This window comes from Mustela nivalis (genome assembly GCF_964662115.1).
Source record: "Mustela nivalis genome assembly, chromosome: 2".
NCBI classification, from domain to species: domain Eukaryota; kingdom Metazoa; phylum Chordata; class Mammalia; order Carnivora; family Mustelidae; genus Mustela; species Mustela nivalis.
In genome coordinates, this window is record NC_139021.1 from 179,760,122 (window position 1) to 179,774,986 (window position 14,865).

General features: G+C 50.6%; 1 long non-coding RNA gene across 4 annotated transcripts; it reads right to left on the reverse strand.

Annotated features, from left to right (window-relative positions):
- Positions 1–6,619: 6,619 nt before the first annotated feature.
- Positions 6,620–14,544, reverse strand: LOC309858695. 4 transcript variants are annotated; one of them, XR_014308309.1, is made up of 3 exons: positions 14,461–14,544; positions 10,775–11,127; positions 6,620–10,336 (listed from the first exon to the last, which is right to left on the reverse strand). It is a non-coding gene; the product is annotated as an uncharacterized lncRNA (long non-coding RNA). The 4 variants fall into 4 exon arrangements; XR_014308310.1 differs by lacking the exon at positions 14,461–14,544 and having other exon boundaries at positions 6,620–8,820; positions 9,509–10,336; positions 10,775–11,379; XR_014308311.1 differs by lacking the exon at positions 14,461–14,544 and having other exon boundaries at positions 6,620–8,613; positions 8,741–10,336; positions 10,775–11,379.
- Positions 14,545–14,865: the final 321 nt, after the last annotated feature.

Sequence of the window (14,865 nt, forward strand, 5' to 3'; positions counted from 1 at the left end):
TGTTCTAGGTATATTTACTTGAAGAATAAATGGGAATTAGGAGACAAGACAATAGAAGAAACTCAACCAGGGCAAAGATTGTGGGATCCATTCCCCAAGTAAATCCATAGTCAGCAGAAGTTATGGGTGAAACTTCACTGTGCACTGTTTTAAGTCCAAGTCCACAAACAAGTCAGCATGGCCAGCTCGAGAGCCCCAGAAATCCAAACACAAAGGTCCCTTCATGCTTGTAAAATAAAACATGTGAGCCACAGCTCAGCTTACAGAGGCAAAAGACCATGGGATGGTGGGACCTCTGGCTCCTTCTGCAGCTTGGCTATTGGGCACCCTCTCCTGTGGGTCCTCCTCACCCAGTGACCTGCCAAGAACTGGGGTGCAGTACTGGCAGAAAGAGCTGTGGTGAAGAGACCACTGTTGGCCAGGCTCTGAGCTTCACTGTTTGGACCTGGTTTGTCCCCAAACTGAAACCTTGGCTGAGGGAACCACTTAAGGAGCTATCCTAAATGACCATGGCCATGACTCCAGCACCAGCCCCACAAGCTAAAATATAAACAAACAAACAAAAAAATTCTATAGGGACAAACGCTCCCTTCTGAAGTGGAAGATTATAGGTTACTATGACTGAATATGTCCCCCCAAACCCATAAGTTGAAGGTGGGGCCTGGGGGAGATAATTAGGGTTAGAGGAGGTCATGAGGGTTGGGATCCCATGATGGGACTACTGTTCTCATCAGAAGAGACACCAGAGCTCTCTCTCCTCCCTCTGAAGACAGAGCTAGAAGCCAGGAAGAGAACATTTGCCAGGGGGCAGCCATGCGGGCACTCTGAGTTTGGAAATTCAGCCTCCAGAACTGTGAGAAACAGGTATCTGTCGTTCAAGCCCCTGGCTATGGCCTTTTGTCATGGTGGACTGTAGAAAAACATTACTGGGGTACTTAATATTTTCCTTTTCAAAAAGCACTGCTGTCTGTGAGGTCACCTTATGATCAGGTGCAAAATCATCAGTGGGTGAACACCCTCCCACTCCTGAAAGAACTTTCCAGAACCTCCTTCTGTGTTGGGCAGGGGAGGAAGGCATCCTTCATTCATGTGTGAATGCTGGCAGGTATCTCTCTCACAAAACCAGTCTTGACAGGAGAATGTGAAGAGGAGGAGAACAGGAAGTTTAGAATAGGTGAATTAATAGAACATTCTATCCATGACATACCTAACTGACTTCTCAGCAAGATCCAGCCAGTTTTTAAGATTTTATCATCTCCGATGGGCTTCTCAGAACATAAGCTTGTGGAAGGACTGGGGGAATATTAATTCAGCTAGAGACTTTTCACCATTAACTTCCACTCCTAACTACCCAGGCCTACCCCCAGCACATACAGTAAGCCCCCCCTTGGGCCCAGTAATAGCTCTTCATGAGCCTCTGAAAGTCTTTATTGGTTTGCTCTGGTTATTAACTCCCCTGCAGCATTGGGGCCTCCCACTGTGTGACCCCAGAGCCCCTAGGTTCTAGTCTGGGTATAAGCCTGGGGTCCAATATTTAAAGGGCACCAAAAACTCTAATCAAGAAAGATAATATTGTAATGTATTGTTCTAAAAAATCCAAATGAATACAAAACAAACATGATAAGCAAAGGATCAAAATTTTAAATAAGAACAGGCTCCTCTAGGTACAACAAGATATACAGAAGGGGTCTATTCCCCACGCAAAGTGAGCAGGCCAGGGCCAGGCTCAGAGCAAGGCATAGGGCCTAACAAGCCAGGCCTGCAACATTTTGTCATGGCAATTATTCCCAGGGGGTAGAGGTGAGGGGTGGGGGCAAGGTCACTGCAGGCCAAGGTGCATCCTTTTCAAAGGGTCCTGGCCTCTTAGCAGGAGGGGAATTTCAGGAAGCACCTGGTCCCAGCACTTAAATCCTCTAAGATGATGAACTAGTGGGGGGGGGGCAGTGTTTGTCAATTTCCAATCCATCATGGATTGATACTTTTGTAAAATAAAAAAATAAATTTCTAGAAAAATGACATGGAAAAAAAGATACAAGATGCAAAACAACTTTCTTATTATCATATTTCATTATTATATTATATATTATATTAGTATATTTAACAGATCATTACTTGTTCAAATGGCTGTCATATGTCTAAATGCCTGCTCTAAATTTCTATACTTACTAGATCATTAACAACCCACACTCAGCAGGGTCCTCGGGCCACATACTGAGTAACATGAATGTGGCCCAGGCGCCCTTCCAGAGAGCAGGGAGTTGAAGCACTGGAAATGGCGGGGGGGACAGTCTGCCCCCACCCCCACCATCGCCACCCCATGGGCCCAAGCATGTTCCCATCTCTATTCACAATAAATCATTGGTTCTCAGTCTAAGTTTCCCCCCAGAGGCTGTCCTGGTGACAAAAGAGCATGACTGATTCCCTGGAACAATGAAAAACACAGAGGACTGCTGCATAATCCAAGATGGCGGAGGAAGAGACCTTAGTTTCAAATTTAGCTAGATAGCTATCGAATCATTCTGAATGCCTGTGAACTCAACCAGAGCTCTAAGAAAAGAATAGCTGCCACTCTACAAATAGAAAACTGACGACTTTCTACAAGGTAGGGGGTGCAGAGAAGTGAATCCAAGGTGATATATGGGAAGATAAACCATGGGGGTGGGGGTCTCCATAAGCCAGCACCAGAAAGTGTTATAACAGAGGAGCACAAAATCAGAACTTTTAGAAGTCTGCTCCAGTGAGGGATGACCCTGCCTGAACAGAGCTCAGGGGGTGAAACAGGGCAAAATCCTAAGTGAGACAGTGTGGTCTCAGGATCCTTGGGGTCACAGGGAGACCGGGGGTGCCTGAGTGCAGCAGAGCTCCTAGAATCAGAGCAGGGAAGACAGCTCAGGGTTGCCATATACAGTGAACTGAGGAGCGATCATGACTGCTCTCTAAGCAGGGGCCCACAGAGTGGCAGAACTGAGGCAAGACCCCCCCCCCCTTTCTCCCAGGAAGCAGCAGCACAGGTGTGCACCTCAGGAGTCTGCAGGATTTGAAACTGAGTCGTGTGCCTGAGAAAGAAATTCTCGGTCACAGGCTGGGTGAGCACAGAGTGCAAATGGAGACTTCATAGATATATTCAAAGCATTCCATCCTAAAACAACAGAATACACATTCTTCTTGAGTACACATAGAACATTCTCCAGAATAGATCACATACTAGGTCACAAATCATGTCTCAACCATACCAAAAGATTAGGATCATTCCCTGCATATTTTCAGACCAAAACACTTTGAAACTGGAACTCAATCACAAGAGGAAATTTGGAAAGAACTCAAATACATGGAGGCTAAAGAGCATCCTACTAAAGAATGAATGGGTCAACCAGGAAATTAAAGAAGAATCTTAAAAATTCATGGAAACAAATGAAAATGACAACACAACTGTTCAAATCCTTTGGAATGCAACAAAGCCTGTCCTAAGAGGGAAGTACCTAACAATACAAGACTTTCCCAAATACACAACCTAATCTTACACCTAAAGAAGTTTGAGAAAAACAGCAAATAAAACCTAAACACAGCAGGAGAAGAGAACTAATTAAGACTAGAGTTGAAATCAATAAAATAGAAACCAAAAAAAAAAAAAAAAACAGTAAAACAGATCAATAAAACTAGGAGCTGATCCTTTGGGTGTTTTTTGTTTTTTGTTTAAGATTTTATTTCTTGGGGCACCTGGGTGGCTCAGTGGGTTAAGCCGCTGCCTTCAGCTCGGGTCATAATCTCAGGATCTTGGGATCGAGTCCCACATCGGGCTCTCTGCTCAGCGGGGAGCCTGCTTCCCTCTCTCTCTCTGCCTGCCTCTCAGTCTACTTGTGATTTCTCTCTGTCAAATAAAGAAATAAAATCTTAAAAAAAAAGATTTTATTTCTTTATTTGACAGAGATCACAAGTAGGCAGAGAGGCAAGCAGAGAGAGAGGAAGGGAAGCAGGCTCCCTGCTGAGGGGAGAGTCTGATGCAGGGCTTGATCCCAGGACTCTGGGATCATGACCTGAGCTGAAGGCAGAGGCTTTAACCCATTGAGCCACCCAGGTCCCCCAAGGAGCTGATCCTTTGAAAGAAATAATAAGATTGGTAAATGCTTGGCCAGACTTATCAAAAAGGAAAGAGAAAAGATCTAAATAAATAAAATCATGAATGAAAGAGGAAAGATCACAAACAACATTGAAGAAATATAAACAATTATAAGAACGCATTATGAGCAACTATATGCCAACAAATTAGGCAATCAGAAATAAATGGATGCACTCCGAGAGATGTATAAACTACAAAAAAACTGAAACAGGAAGAAATAGAAAACCTGAACAGACCCATCACCAGCAAGGAAACTGAAACAGTAATCAAAAATCTCCCAACAAACAATAGTCCAGGGCTGGATGGCTTCCCAGGGGAATTCTACCAAACATTTAAAGAAGAATTAATACCTATTCTCCTGAAGCTGTTTCAAAACATAGAATTGGAAAGAAAACTTTCCAACTCATTCTATGAGACCAGTATTACCTTGATCCCAAAACCGAAGACCCAAAGGAGAATTACAGACCAACATTCCTGATGAACATGGATGCAAAAATTCTCACCAAGATATTAGCCAATAGGATCCAACAGTACATTAAAAGGATTATTCACTATGACCAAGTGGGATTTATTCTTGTGCTGCAAGCATGGTTCAACATTTGCAAATCAATCAATGTGATACACTACATTAATAAAAGAAAGGATAAGAGCCATATGATCCTCTTGGGCAAGACTCTCAGGTCTCCCTCCTTTCCTGGGAGCTTTGTACTCCAGGTATTCTTTGTACTGTCCATTTGCTATCACTCAATAAACCTTGCTTTGTTACCCACACAAAAAAATATATACAATTTGTGTGAACATGTGTCTATGACTACGTGAGTGCATGGATGTGTGTTCACGTGTGCCCGTGTGAGCTTGAGCATGGACAACATGTTCTCTATGTGAATGTGTTTGTGCATATGTGAATATGAGTTCATGGATATGTGCACATGTGCACATTTGTGTATGATTGTGTTCCATGTGTATACATGGGGGAGTGTGGATGTGTTCCTGTGGTTGAGTATGTGTGTGTATGTATGTGTCTAAGTGTGTTCATATGTGCATGCGTATGTGGATATGTTCCTGTGTGTATCTATATGTTTTGCGCATGTGTGCCCATGTATGTGGGTACGCACGTGTTTCTGTGTGTGAGATCATGTATGCACATGTATCTGTCTGTAGGGGGGAGCTGGGACTGTTTGCAGAAGGGAAAGGATGGCCCATCGTGGTGGGGCACAGAGAGCAAGACCTGCAGTAGGAGACAAGACTGAGCCTTGATGGCCAAGTTCACCATCACAGTCTCTGTACAAAGCCTAAGGTAGCTGCAGGTGATGTGTGACATGTGCCCATGAACATGAGTTCTCTGGCTGCTTCCAGGGGCACGGGCTATAAGAGGTGAAGTTAGATTCTTGGCAAAATCAATCTGGAGATTTGGTGCTCATCTGATGGGGCCTCCACTCCGTGGGCTCCACACAGAAGAAGCCCCATCTTCTATCTTGAAAGACTTCAAAAGTCTTTCTCGGAAGACTGGTGGTTTTAACCTGGGTTAAGCTTTCTCACTTCCTCAACTCCCTGTTTGCCCTAGGATTGTCCTTCCTAACTAGGTTCCGGCTACTGCAGATTGTTCACAGTGGCCAATCCTATAGCCTGCCCAGACTAGGGACTCTCACCTCCTAGATTCTAGATATCAGATTTCTGTTAATCCAGGACAGGCCTAGAAGACTGGAATCCCAGCTCCCCTCCTGCCGGCTGGCTCCTAAGGCAGTTTCCCCAGGAGAGGCAAGCTGAGATGATGGGAGGCACCCAGGGCTAGAGCTCAGGGAGTGCCCAGGAGAGAAGGCGGTGTGTGGGAAGGAGCTCCCAAGCACCCACAGAAGAAGGAACCGAATGTACATAAAACAGAATGTGGGAAGTTCAAGCCTGAGGGCACTCCTGAAAACAACAGCTCCTCTCAATTTAGAGCAACCAGCTAAACCAAAAGCTAGCTGGTTCTTTGAAATAATATGGATAACAGATAGAACCAGGGAAAGAGACAGCCAAGAACCATCCTCCTGGGCTCCAAACCATCCTCAAAGACTGCATGAACTTAATTGGATCAGACCAGGGAACAATTTTTATGCCAGGGCATTCTTGAAAACAATTGAGCAATCAGCCAGGGATTAGAGGAAAGGGGCTGGGTCTATTACCCAATGAGGTAGACAACCAGGAGACCGGAACAGATAAAGAGGACCCTGTGAGACCACTGCCATCCCAGGGTGGAGGGGCTCTGCCCAAGGCTGTACTCTCGGAGGATAAAGAAGGTTCCAAAATTGATTAGATGGTGGATGCCCAACTTGATGACTATACTAAAAACAACGGAGTTGTACACTTCAAATGAATGAACTATACGATAGGTGAATTACATCTCAACAAAATTATTAATTAAAAAAGATAGTACAATTATCGTGATGAGCACCGAGAAATGTATAGAATTACTGAATCAGTCTATTGCACACCTGAAACAAATGTAACACTGTATCTTAATTACACTTGAACTTTAGAATTTTTTAATAAAATAAATTTTTAAAAAGATACAGAAAATAAATGACCTACGGAGTCATTTCCATATTATTTCAAAGAACCCAGTCTTAAGAAAGAAACAATACCCAAAAAAATGAAACTAAATGACCTGGATAATAGAAAAGACCATGGGATTAACGAATACATTTATTTTTTGGACACCTAGCTACTCTTGTTTCTCTTTACAACAGTCTGGATTTCTGCAAAACGCTTCCAAGTGCTCCCTGGAAGACCCTCATTTCAGAAGACTTTCTTTTATTTGACTCTTTGGCCTTTGAATGAAAAGAGAATTTTCACACAACACTCCCCGGAGAGCCTGTTCCCTCGGGTCCCTGCTGTGGTTTCTTCCTCTGAGTAATTCCCTAGCAGGTACCCCAAGGGCGGGCTGCCCATCTTGGGGTCCACATTTCCTCCATCAATATGGCCCATACCTAGATGCATCGCACGTGCCGCCCCCCCAGACAGCCAAGGAGGAGGCAGTGCTCCACTCCAAAGGCTTCTACTCAGATCCTCAGCCCTGGGAAGGAACCTCATTTGCCCGGAGAGCATCTGGACTCGGCCACCACCACGCACTATGCGACCAGAGGGACGGGGAAGCTAGCCGCCTGAAGAAGACATCCTCCCATTCAGGAACTCTGGGCCTGGGAGGCTCTGCCACCTACTAGGCAGGTGACCAAGGTAGATCACTTGGTCTCTTGGAGCCAGGGTCCCCTCACCTGTGCAATGGGTGCGTGAGAAGTACATGAAATATTGGACGTGGGGTGCTTGGCACTTAGTTTCTGTCTCCGTCAGCCATCATGGGCCAAGAGCTCCTGCCGAGCTCCTGTGCTCCAAACAGCCTCACTGCCTCACTGCCACACGTGAAGGGTTGGGGCCGGTCTCAGAGGAGCTCCCGCAGCTCCAAGTAAAAGCTGCTTAATCTGACTTAAACTCCAATTGAATCAAAGGTGGGTCACCCCGAAATAACAGCCACATCCAATGAGATGAGTCAGGACCATTGGGCCCCCCCTGCCTTTTTGGTCTGCTGTCTGCAGAATGGAGCCTTCCCCTTCGCCATAGCTGGGCTGGTGAGAGGTGACAGAACTTGGGCACCAGATGGCCTCGACAAAACCTAATGTCCTCTGGGGTTTGCAGACACAGCATCTGGAAGTCTCTGAAAGCCCAAACACCCAGCCATGTCTCTTCCTTAGCATTCCACATACAAAATATTTGGAAATGAAATCATGACTCCTTCTCTCCACATTAGGGAGTAGGGCTGGCGGAAAACAACCCCATGTCCAGTCCCATCGTCACTCCCCACGTGACACTGGCTTGCTCAGCAAAACACCGGCATGCGACCGCTCTATCCAGACTGAGCAGGGGACCCCAGAGGCCTTCCCAGAGTCCACCCAGAGAAACTGCCAGCAACGTCCCCAGTGCCCGGAGACAACGTGAGTAAGGGGGAGGAAGCGGGGGTCAAGGTGGAGCAGGGGGCCACTCAAGAGGCCACATGTCCTTCTACCAGTGGCAGGTGGACACCGGGCTCTCAAACCAGGCCACTAGACAGTATCCAAGGCAGCTATTCTCCAGGGACATCTGGTTCCCATTCAAGGTGGATCAGTCCTACCATCAGCTGAATTTTCTCTCTATGCTCATATGAAAGGACAAGGTTTCAGGCCCACACCAGAGTCTGGCCCATCCACAACCAGAGATGGAGAAGGGGCCTTTGATACTGTGCCTCCAAACTGGGGCAAAAGACAGTCTTTCGGGATAACAACGTGCCAGAATGTTGTACGAGAAGCTCTCAGTAGGTTGCCAACTCTTTGGCCTTTTGACTCTTCTGATTTCTGCTCTGGGCCCGATCGCTGGAGGCTCTTCCCTCTTCGGACCCTTCGGATTGCAATGGGTCTTTGCGGCTGTAACAGGTGACATTAAGATGAAGAGTGGCGTAGGCCCATCATCCCATGTGACTGGGGTTCCTAGAAGAGGGTGGGACACAGACACACATAGGGAGGACACCATGTGACAATGAGGTAGAAACTCCAGCCGCAGGCCAGGGATGGAGGGCCATCACCAGGAACTAGGGAGAAGTGAGGAAGGTTCTACCTGGTGGGAGAGGGAGAGGCAGAGGCTGGAGGGAGCACGGCCCTGCAGGCAGCTTCATTTCTGACTCCTGGCCTCCAGGACTGTAAGAGAAAGGACTTCTGTTGTTTTAAACATCCACTTTGGGCAGCTTTGTCATGGCCAATGCAGGCCCCAAACTCTGAAGCATAGCCCCCCACCACCACCTCTCTCCACGTCCCATGGGTGCTGGCAGACTTGAGAATCCTGCTGGAGGAGGAGGCCACTTGGGGGGCGGAGGGGAGGCCCAAGGGTATGCTGGGCACATAGAGAAGGTGGGCACAAGGAGAAGGACAAGAAACGTGCTATCTCCTGACGGCGGCTCCCACCTTGGGAGGGACCCAAGGAGGGTGGAAGCCGGTGAGCATGGAAGGGCTAAGATCCTGTCCAGCCATGGTCTCTGAAATGGCTGGGCCTAGAATAGAATCAAGTCTCCTTTCTGCTTTTTTGAAAACCCTGGAGTTCCTGCCAACAGGAAAAAAAAAAAAGAAGAAGAAGAAGATGAGGAGGAGGAGGAGGAAAGCCCACAACACCTCTATTTCTCACCTCTGCATGTATTTGAGAACCCCGGGGTCCCACAGATGACTACCCCACCCTCCCAGCAGAGCTCACACAGGGCTCAGCAGGACCTTCTCATTACGCCAGAGCCATGAACCTCCCAGTCAAGAGATTTGCAGTTATTTCTACTTTCCAGCAGCAGGAAGGAAAAAAACAAGTTGGATCTGAAAAGCAGAGGGAGAATTAAGAATGTACCTCGGTCCCAGGCATCCTTTTTTTTTTTTTTTTTAACCACTAACTGGGCAATGAATAATTTATAGCCACGCATGTTTGTGGGGGTATAAAACTGTTGACAAGTCAAGAAAAGCCTCTTAGCAGCCTGATGGAGCAATCCATCTTCAAGAAGCAGGTTTCAAATGCATAGTTTGTGAAGATGCTGGTCGAGGTTGTTTCCCTTCTTTCTTGGGTTTTTTTCTTTTTTTATCTATATGGAAATTGGTGGGTGCTGAAATATGCTTCACTTCAGCACGAACTTGGGCTGAATGATATCCCAGGCAAGAATTAAATCATCGCTTCGTAGAGCAAGAAATAAACACCCAAGCAAGGCAGAGCCTCTCGGCGCGCAGAGGGGAGAGCGGGAGACTTCCAGAAAGTTGAGCGAGCTGCTGCTGTTCCGGGCAGGGTGCCGTGCAGAGCTCAGGCTCAGCCTCACCTGGCGAGGGGTGACCAGATCCAGGGAACGTTCCTTCAGGAAGCCCCCAGCAAAGCAGGGCTGACTGCACAAACCGAAGCTTCCCATCTCTGAAGAGCAGCATCCTCCCGAGGTCCTCCCAGATCCGGGCAGTGCCCTGAGGATGCCGCGACAACAGTGGCTGCCATGAAGCTAATGAGGCCAAGAACCCCGACAGCTGCAGGGTCAGGGTTGCACCAAGCACCCGCCATGTGCCAGTGCCCAAGAGCCTCTTCCTCAGTCTGCAGGTTGGCTCTCTGGCCGGTGCTGCCCGAGCAGTCTGGTCCCTCGGTGGCTCCCCTCCGTGCCAGGAGGGCTCCTTGGGAACCGGAGTCTGGGGGGTTCTTGTAGACCTGTTAAAGGTCACACAGGTACAAGGTGGCAGAGCCTGGCTTTGCCCCCCCGTCTCACCCACCTGCTTATTCACCTCCTTGCTCCTGCACAGACCGACTTGCTGTCCCCTTCCGTTCTCAGGCCCTCAACGGCCCCCCACCTTCTCTGACCAAAGTTAGGGCAGCAGGCTGAGACCCAAGGGTAGACCACAGCCACACGGCTCCCCTGGGGACAGAATAGGGGAAGTCGATGCCAGTCACCAGACTGTGTTAGTTACCCTCTGCTTCGTAACAAATGACTCCCAGACCCGGCAGCTCTGAAACAACAAACATCAACTACCTCACGGTTTCTGGACAAGGCTTCAGGGGCAGCTACCTGAGTCCCGGGGCTCGGGGTCTCTCACAAGTCTGGAACCAAGGCGTCTGCTGGGGCTGCTGTCATTTCAAGGTTCAACTCACCTGCATGGCTGCCGGCGAGATTCTGCCCCTCACAGGTTGCTGGACTCTTGGTCTTGGTTCCTCACGGGCTGTTGGCTGGGGACGTCTGTCTGGTCTTGGCTACATGGGCTTCTCCACAGGGCAGCTCACGACATGGCAGCTGGCTTTCCTCAGAGCCAGGGAGGGAACAAGAGAGGCGAGCATAATGGAAGCCGGAGTCTTCTGGAAACATGAGCTCAGAGTCACACCCCATCAGGTATGCCTTGTTCTTTTATCAGAAGCAAGTCACTGTGTCCAGTCCACACTCAAGGGGACGGCATCCCAGGAGGCATGAGTAACCTGGAGGCTAGGATCCTGGGCAGCCGTCTTGGAAGCTTAGGAGAAACGTCATCAACCGTAATTAGTAATCAGCCGTATTAGTTACTTACTGTTGTGTAACAAATTACCCTGAAGCTTAGCGGCGTAAAGCGGCAATAAGCACTTCCTATTTCTCACAGTTTCTGTGGTCGGGAATGCAGGAGCAGCGTGGCTGGGCACTTCTGCCTCGGGGTTTCTCAGGGGACTGCAGGTGGACGTCAGGGAGGGTCTGACAGGGGCTGGAGGATCCACTTCCACGTGGCCAACCCACGTGACTGGCAAATAAGTTGGTGCTGGTGGCTGGCGGGGTCATCAGTTCCTCCCCACGTGGGCCTTCACGGGGGCTGTCTGAGTGTCCCCGCAGTGTGGCGGCCAGCCTGCCCCGTGTACCATCCAGGAGACCACACAGAAGCTACAGAATGCTTTTCTAGCCCAGCCCCGGAAGCCACAGAATGCTGCTTCGGCCGTATTCCCCCGACCACGGGGTCAGCCCTGCTTGGTGGCGAAGGCAAGAATACTGGATGCAAGATTCTCTAGGCACCATCTTGGACCCACCACCACACCAACTAGGCAAGCCTGCCATAGGACGGCATTGCAGCACCGGAGCCGTGCTGAGGGGGCACTGAACCCACAGCCCAGACTCATCGCATGCCGTAGCATCCCTGAATGTGACTGGCCCTTTTGGGCTTATGCCTTTGGGAGCCTCCCTCTCCTTGTCATGTTCTTCTCCCACTGGGAGCTCCTATGCAACCTCCAAAGCCCAGTTCAGATGTTAGCTCCTCCATGAAGCCTTCTTTATGCCTCACGTGGTCCCCTCACCCACCACACCCACAACATGGCCGTCTCCTTCTGTGGGCCCCTACACAGCTTTTGACACCCTCTATTGTCCCCTGCCCCACAGTTAGCAGTGGGTCCCTTTTACACACATGCCCTGGGGTGAGCGCCTTCCCAGAGCCCCTCCCTCAGGCCCCGTCCTGTGGAGACACCTGGAAACATCCTTTGGCCCTTGCTGGAGACAGCCCTGGGCCGCCATCCCAGCTCCGGGACGTAGGCGGCTCCTCCCCGCTCTTCATCCCCAGATTCCACGCCTGTCGCCCGATGCCCACCGGCCTCTCTCCCCGCCGCTGGGTCCCTCGTAAACTTGGCCGCCAACGCTCCACCAAAACTCAGCACAGGCTCCGACCCAGGGCCAGGTCCTCACGCGGACAGGCAAGAGGTCCAAGGCAGGCCTGACTGCCTGACGGACAGGCGTGTTTCAAACCGGAGGCCTTCCTGCTGCCGGGTGGGAAGAGCTGCCTGTGGCCTCCTGGCGGCCGTGACCCACTGAAGGCACCGGTGCGCTCAGCATGCGCTGCCCCTGGGTGTGGGCCCCCACCTGAGCAGCTCCGCAACCGCGACGGGGCAGGAGGCTTGGTCCCCCGCCGCCCTCCCTTCCTCTCCTTCCCCTGACGGACAGGAGGCCGTCAGCCCAGTAACACGGCAGTTAAACGGGAGGGGCCCTTCCCCAAGGGCTTATGTGGAGGGTGTCCCCCCCAGCCCACGGAGAACAAATACATCCCAGGCTGGGATGCCGAGTAGCCCAAGGGGCAGGCGAGAAGGAGCCAGAACAGAGTAGGGAGAAGCTGGGGCGGAAAGGGAACGAGGGGCTGGGCCTGACCCAAGGGGCTTCCTTCGGAAGGCAGCCCTCTAGGGTCCGTCGGTTCCCCCATGAGACATTCTGGTGGCGCTTCTGATTTGAAGTCCTCAACTCCCAGAGACCTGAGATCTGGTCGATCTAGGGGGATGTCATTTTTGTGTTAAACCCTTGCCTTGGGGCGCCTAGGTGGCTCAGTCAATTGAGCATCTGCCTTTGGTTCAGGTCGTGATCTCAGGGTCCTGGGATCGAGCCCCGCATCGGGCTCCCAGATCAGCAGGGAGTCTGCATAAGGATTCACTCCCTCTCCCTCTGTCCCCCCAACTCATGCCCTCTATCAAATAGATAAATGTGGGGGGGGGGCCTTGCCAGTCATTTCGATGCAGATCAGTTTGGAAAGCCCTGACTCAGAAGGTGAAGTGACTGTCCACCCTGATCTTCTGATACAACCTCCATTCCCTAAACTGAGCAACAACGGCCACTTGTACTAAAACGGGCATCGTTCCGTGGTTCTCCTACTCAGTCCTTGATGTTAATTAATTCACATATTATGAATCTGTTGCCCAATCCCGTGATCCAGTTCCGGGTTCTTCCACATCTCAGCCTGCACCAAGGGTTTCTTGGTTGTTGAAAAGAAGATGGAGAAAGCCGGCTTCGAAAGGAGTTCCAAAGTGAACCATTAGCATGGCTTCTTCCAAAATGGATTTACATTGATTAGATGCATCGTTTCCTCTCATTTTTCTCATGTTTAATGGCTTCAGAGTCTAAGGAACAAGCCAGAGAATTTGGCCTGGACATCCGATCTCCTGTTAGATCCAGCAGCCTTATGCCCGGAGGCCTGGCTGTGTCTGGCGTCCTTGCTGGTCCCGGTCATATCTGAAGAGCTGGACCAGCATCTGCATGAGGGCGAGGGCCGAGTCTAGGTCTCCTTACCATTATGCTTCTCTGCTTGGCACCATGCCTGGCACACAGGAGGCCCTCAGGAGTAAGACCCCTGGTGAACTGTGTCCAGGGCCCCTGGACACTACTCCCCGCCCACTGAGATCAAAACCTGAACCGAAGGCAGATGCCAGGTCTCGGGTCTCTGGGATCTGAGGACCCCAAATCAGGAGCTCCAGCACACCTGCCAAGGCATGAAGTCAGCTGGGGGCCCATCCATTCTGCAGTGGGGTTCATCCTCATGGTCACAGCTTGGGGCAGCCCCTGAAAGGCCCAGAAAGGAAAAGGCAACCTTAGCCCAAAGGGAAAGTCAGGGCAGATCCTCGCTGAAAAGATGTTCTTTGGCCAAGCTCACGGCGCACTCCAAGAGAGACGGAGATCTCTCCCATGACCCTACGGACTGTGACCTCAAAGCGAGCCAGCCACATCCACCCATCCCTCCCAGGAAAGGCCCAGCCCACCTGTCTGCCCACATCTCTCTCCAGAACTCTCCAGGCCTGCCAGCTGGGCCCTTTGCTTCTTGCAATGCACATCCCGAGAGAAGCTCCTGCATTCCTGCAGAGCAAGCACCTCGGGGGGACGCCAGGCGCAAGAGGACGCCCGCCACAGCCGCGCTGACGGAGAGCGGCGGTCAACAACGGCCCCACAGCGGCCGCCCCGCTGAGCTTTGCCCTGCCCCCGCTGTCTCTCCTTGGAGCTCCTCCGATGAAAACCCCAGGTCCGGGGTGGAAAAGCCTCTTAGGAAGTTAATAGCAAGTGGCTAGAGCAGTAAACGTACCGATTTAATCCTCCGAGGGTGGCTAACAGGCTGCTGTTTACCAAAGTCTTCACAGATAATTACGAACGGATAATTACGAAAAGCTGCCGATCGCAGCTGCCCCAGAAACGAGCACAGCCCCCCCCCCCACCGTCTACTTCGCCAAGCTACGTAAATGGACTCATTCCGCGAGAAATTCCCCACAAGTCGCCTTCTTGGAAGGACGCCAGCAAGAATCCCACGGCGCCCTCTTGCTCCCTCCCTGGCCGCTGTCTGTCTCCACCTCCGTCCGGAAAGCTCCCCAGCTCTCCCCGGAGAAACACCGCGATGCCTTTAAGCCGGCTTCTCCCGTGGTCTCTCTCCCTTCTTTGTCTCCAGTTAGCGGGCAGGAGGCAGGGTGTCACCCGCTCTAGAGGCCCCGCTCTG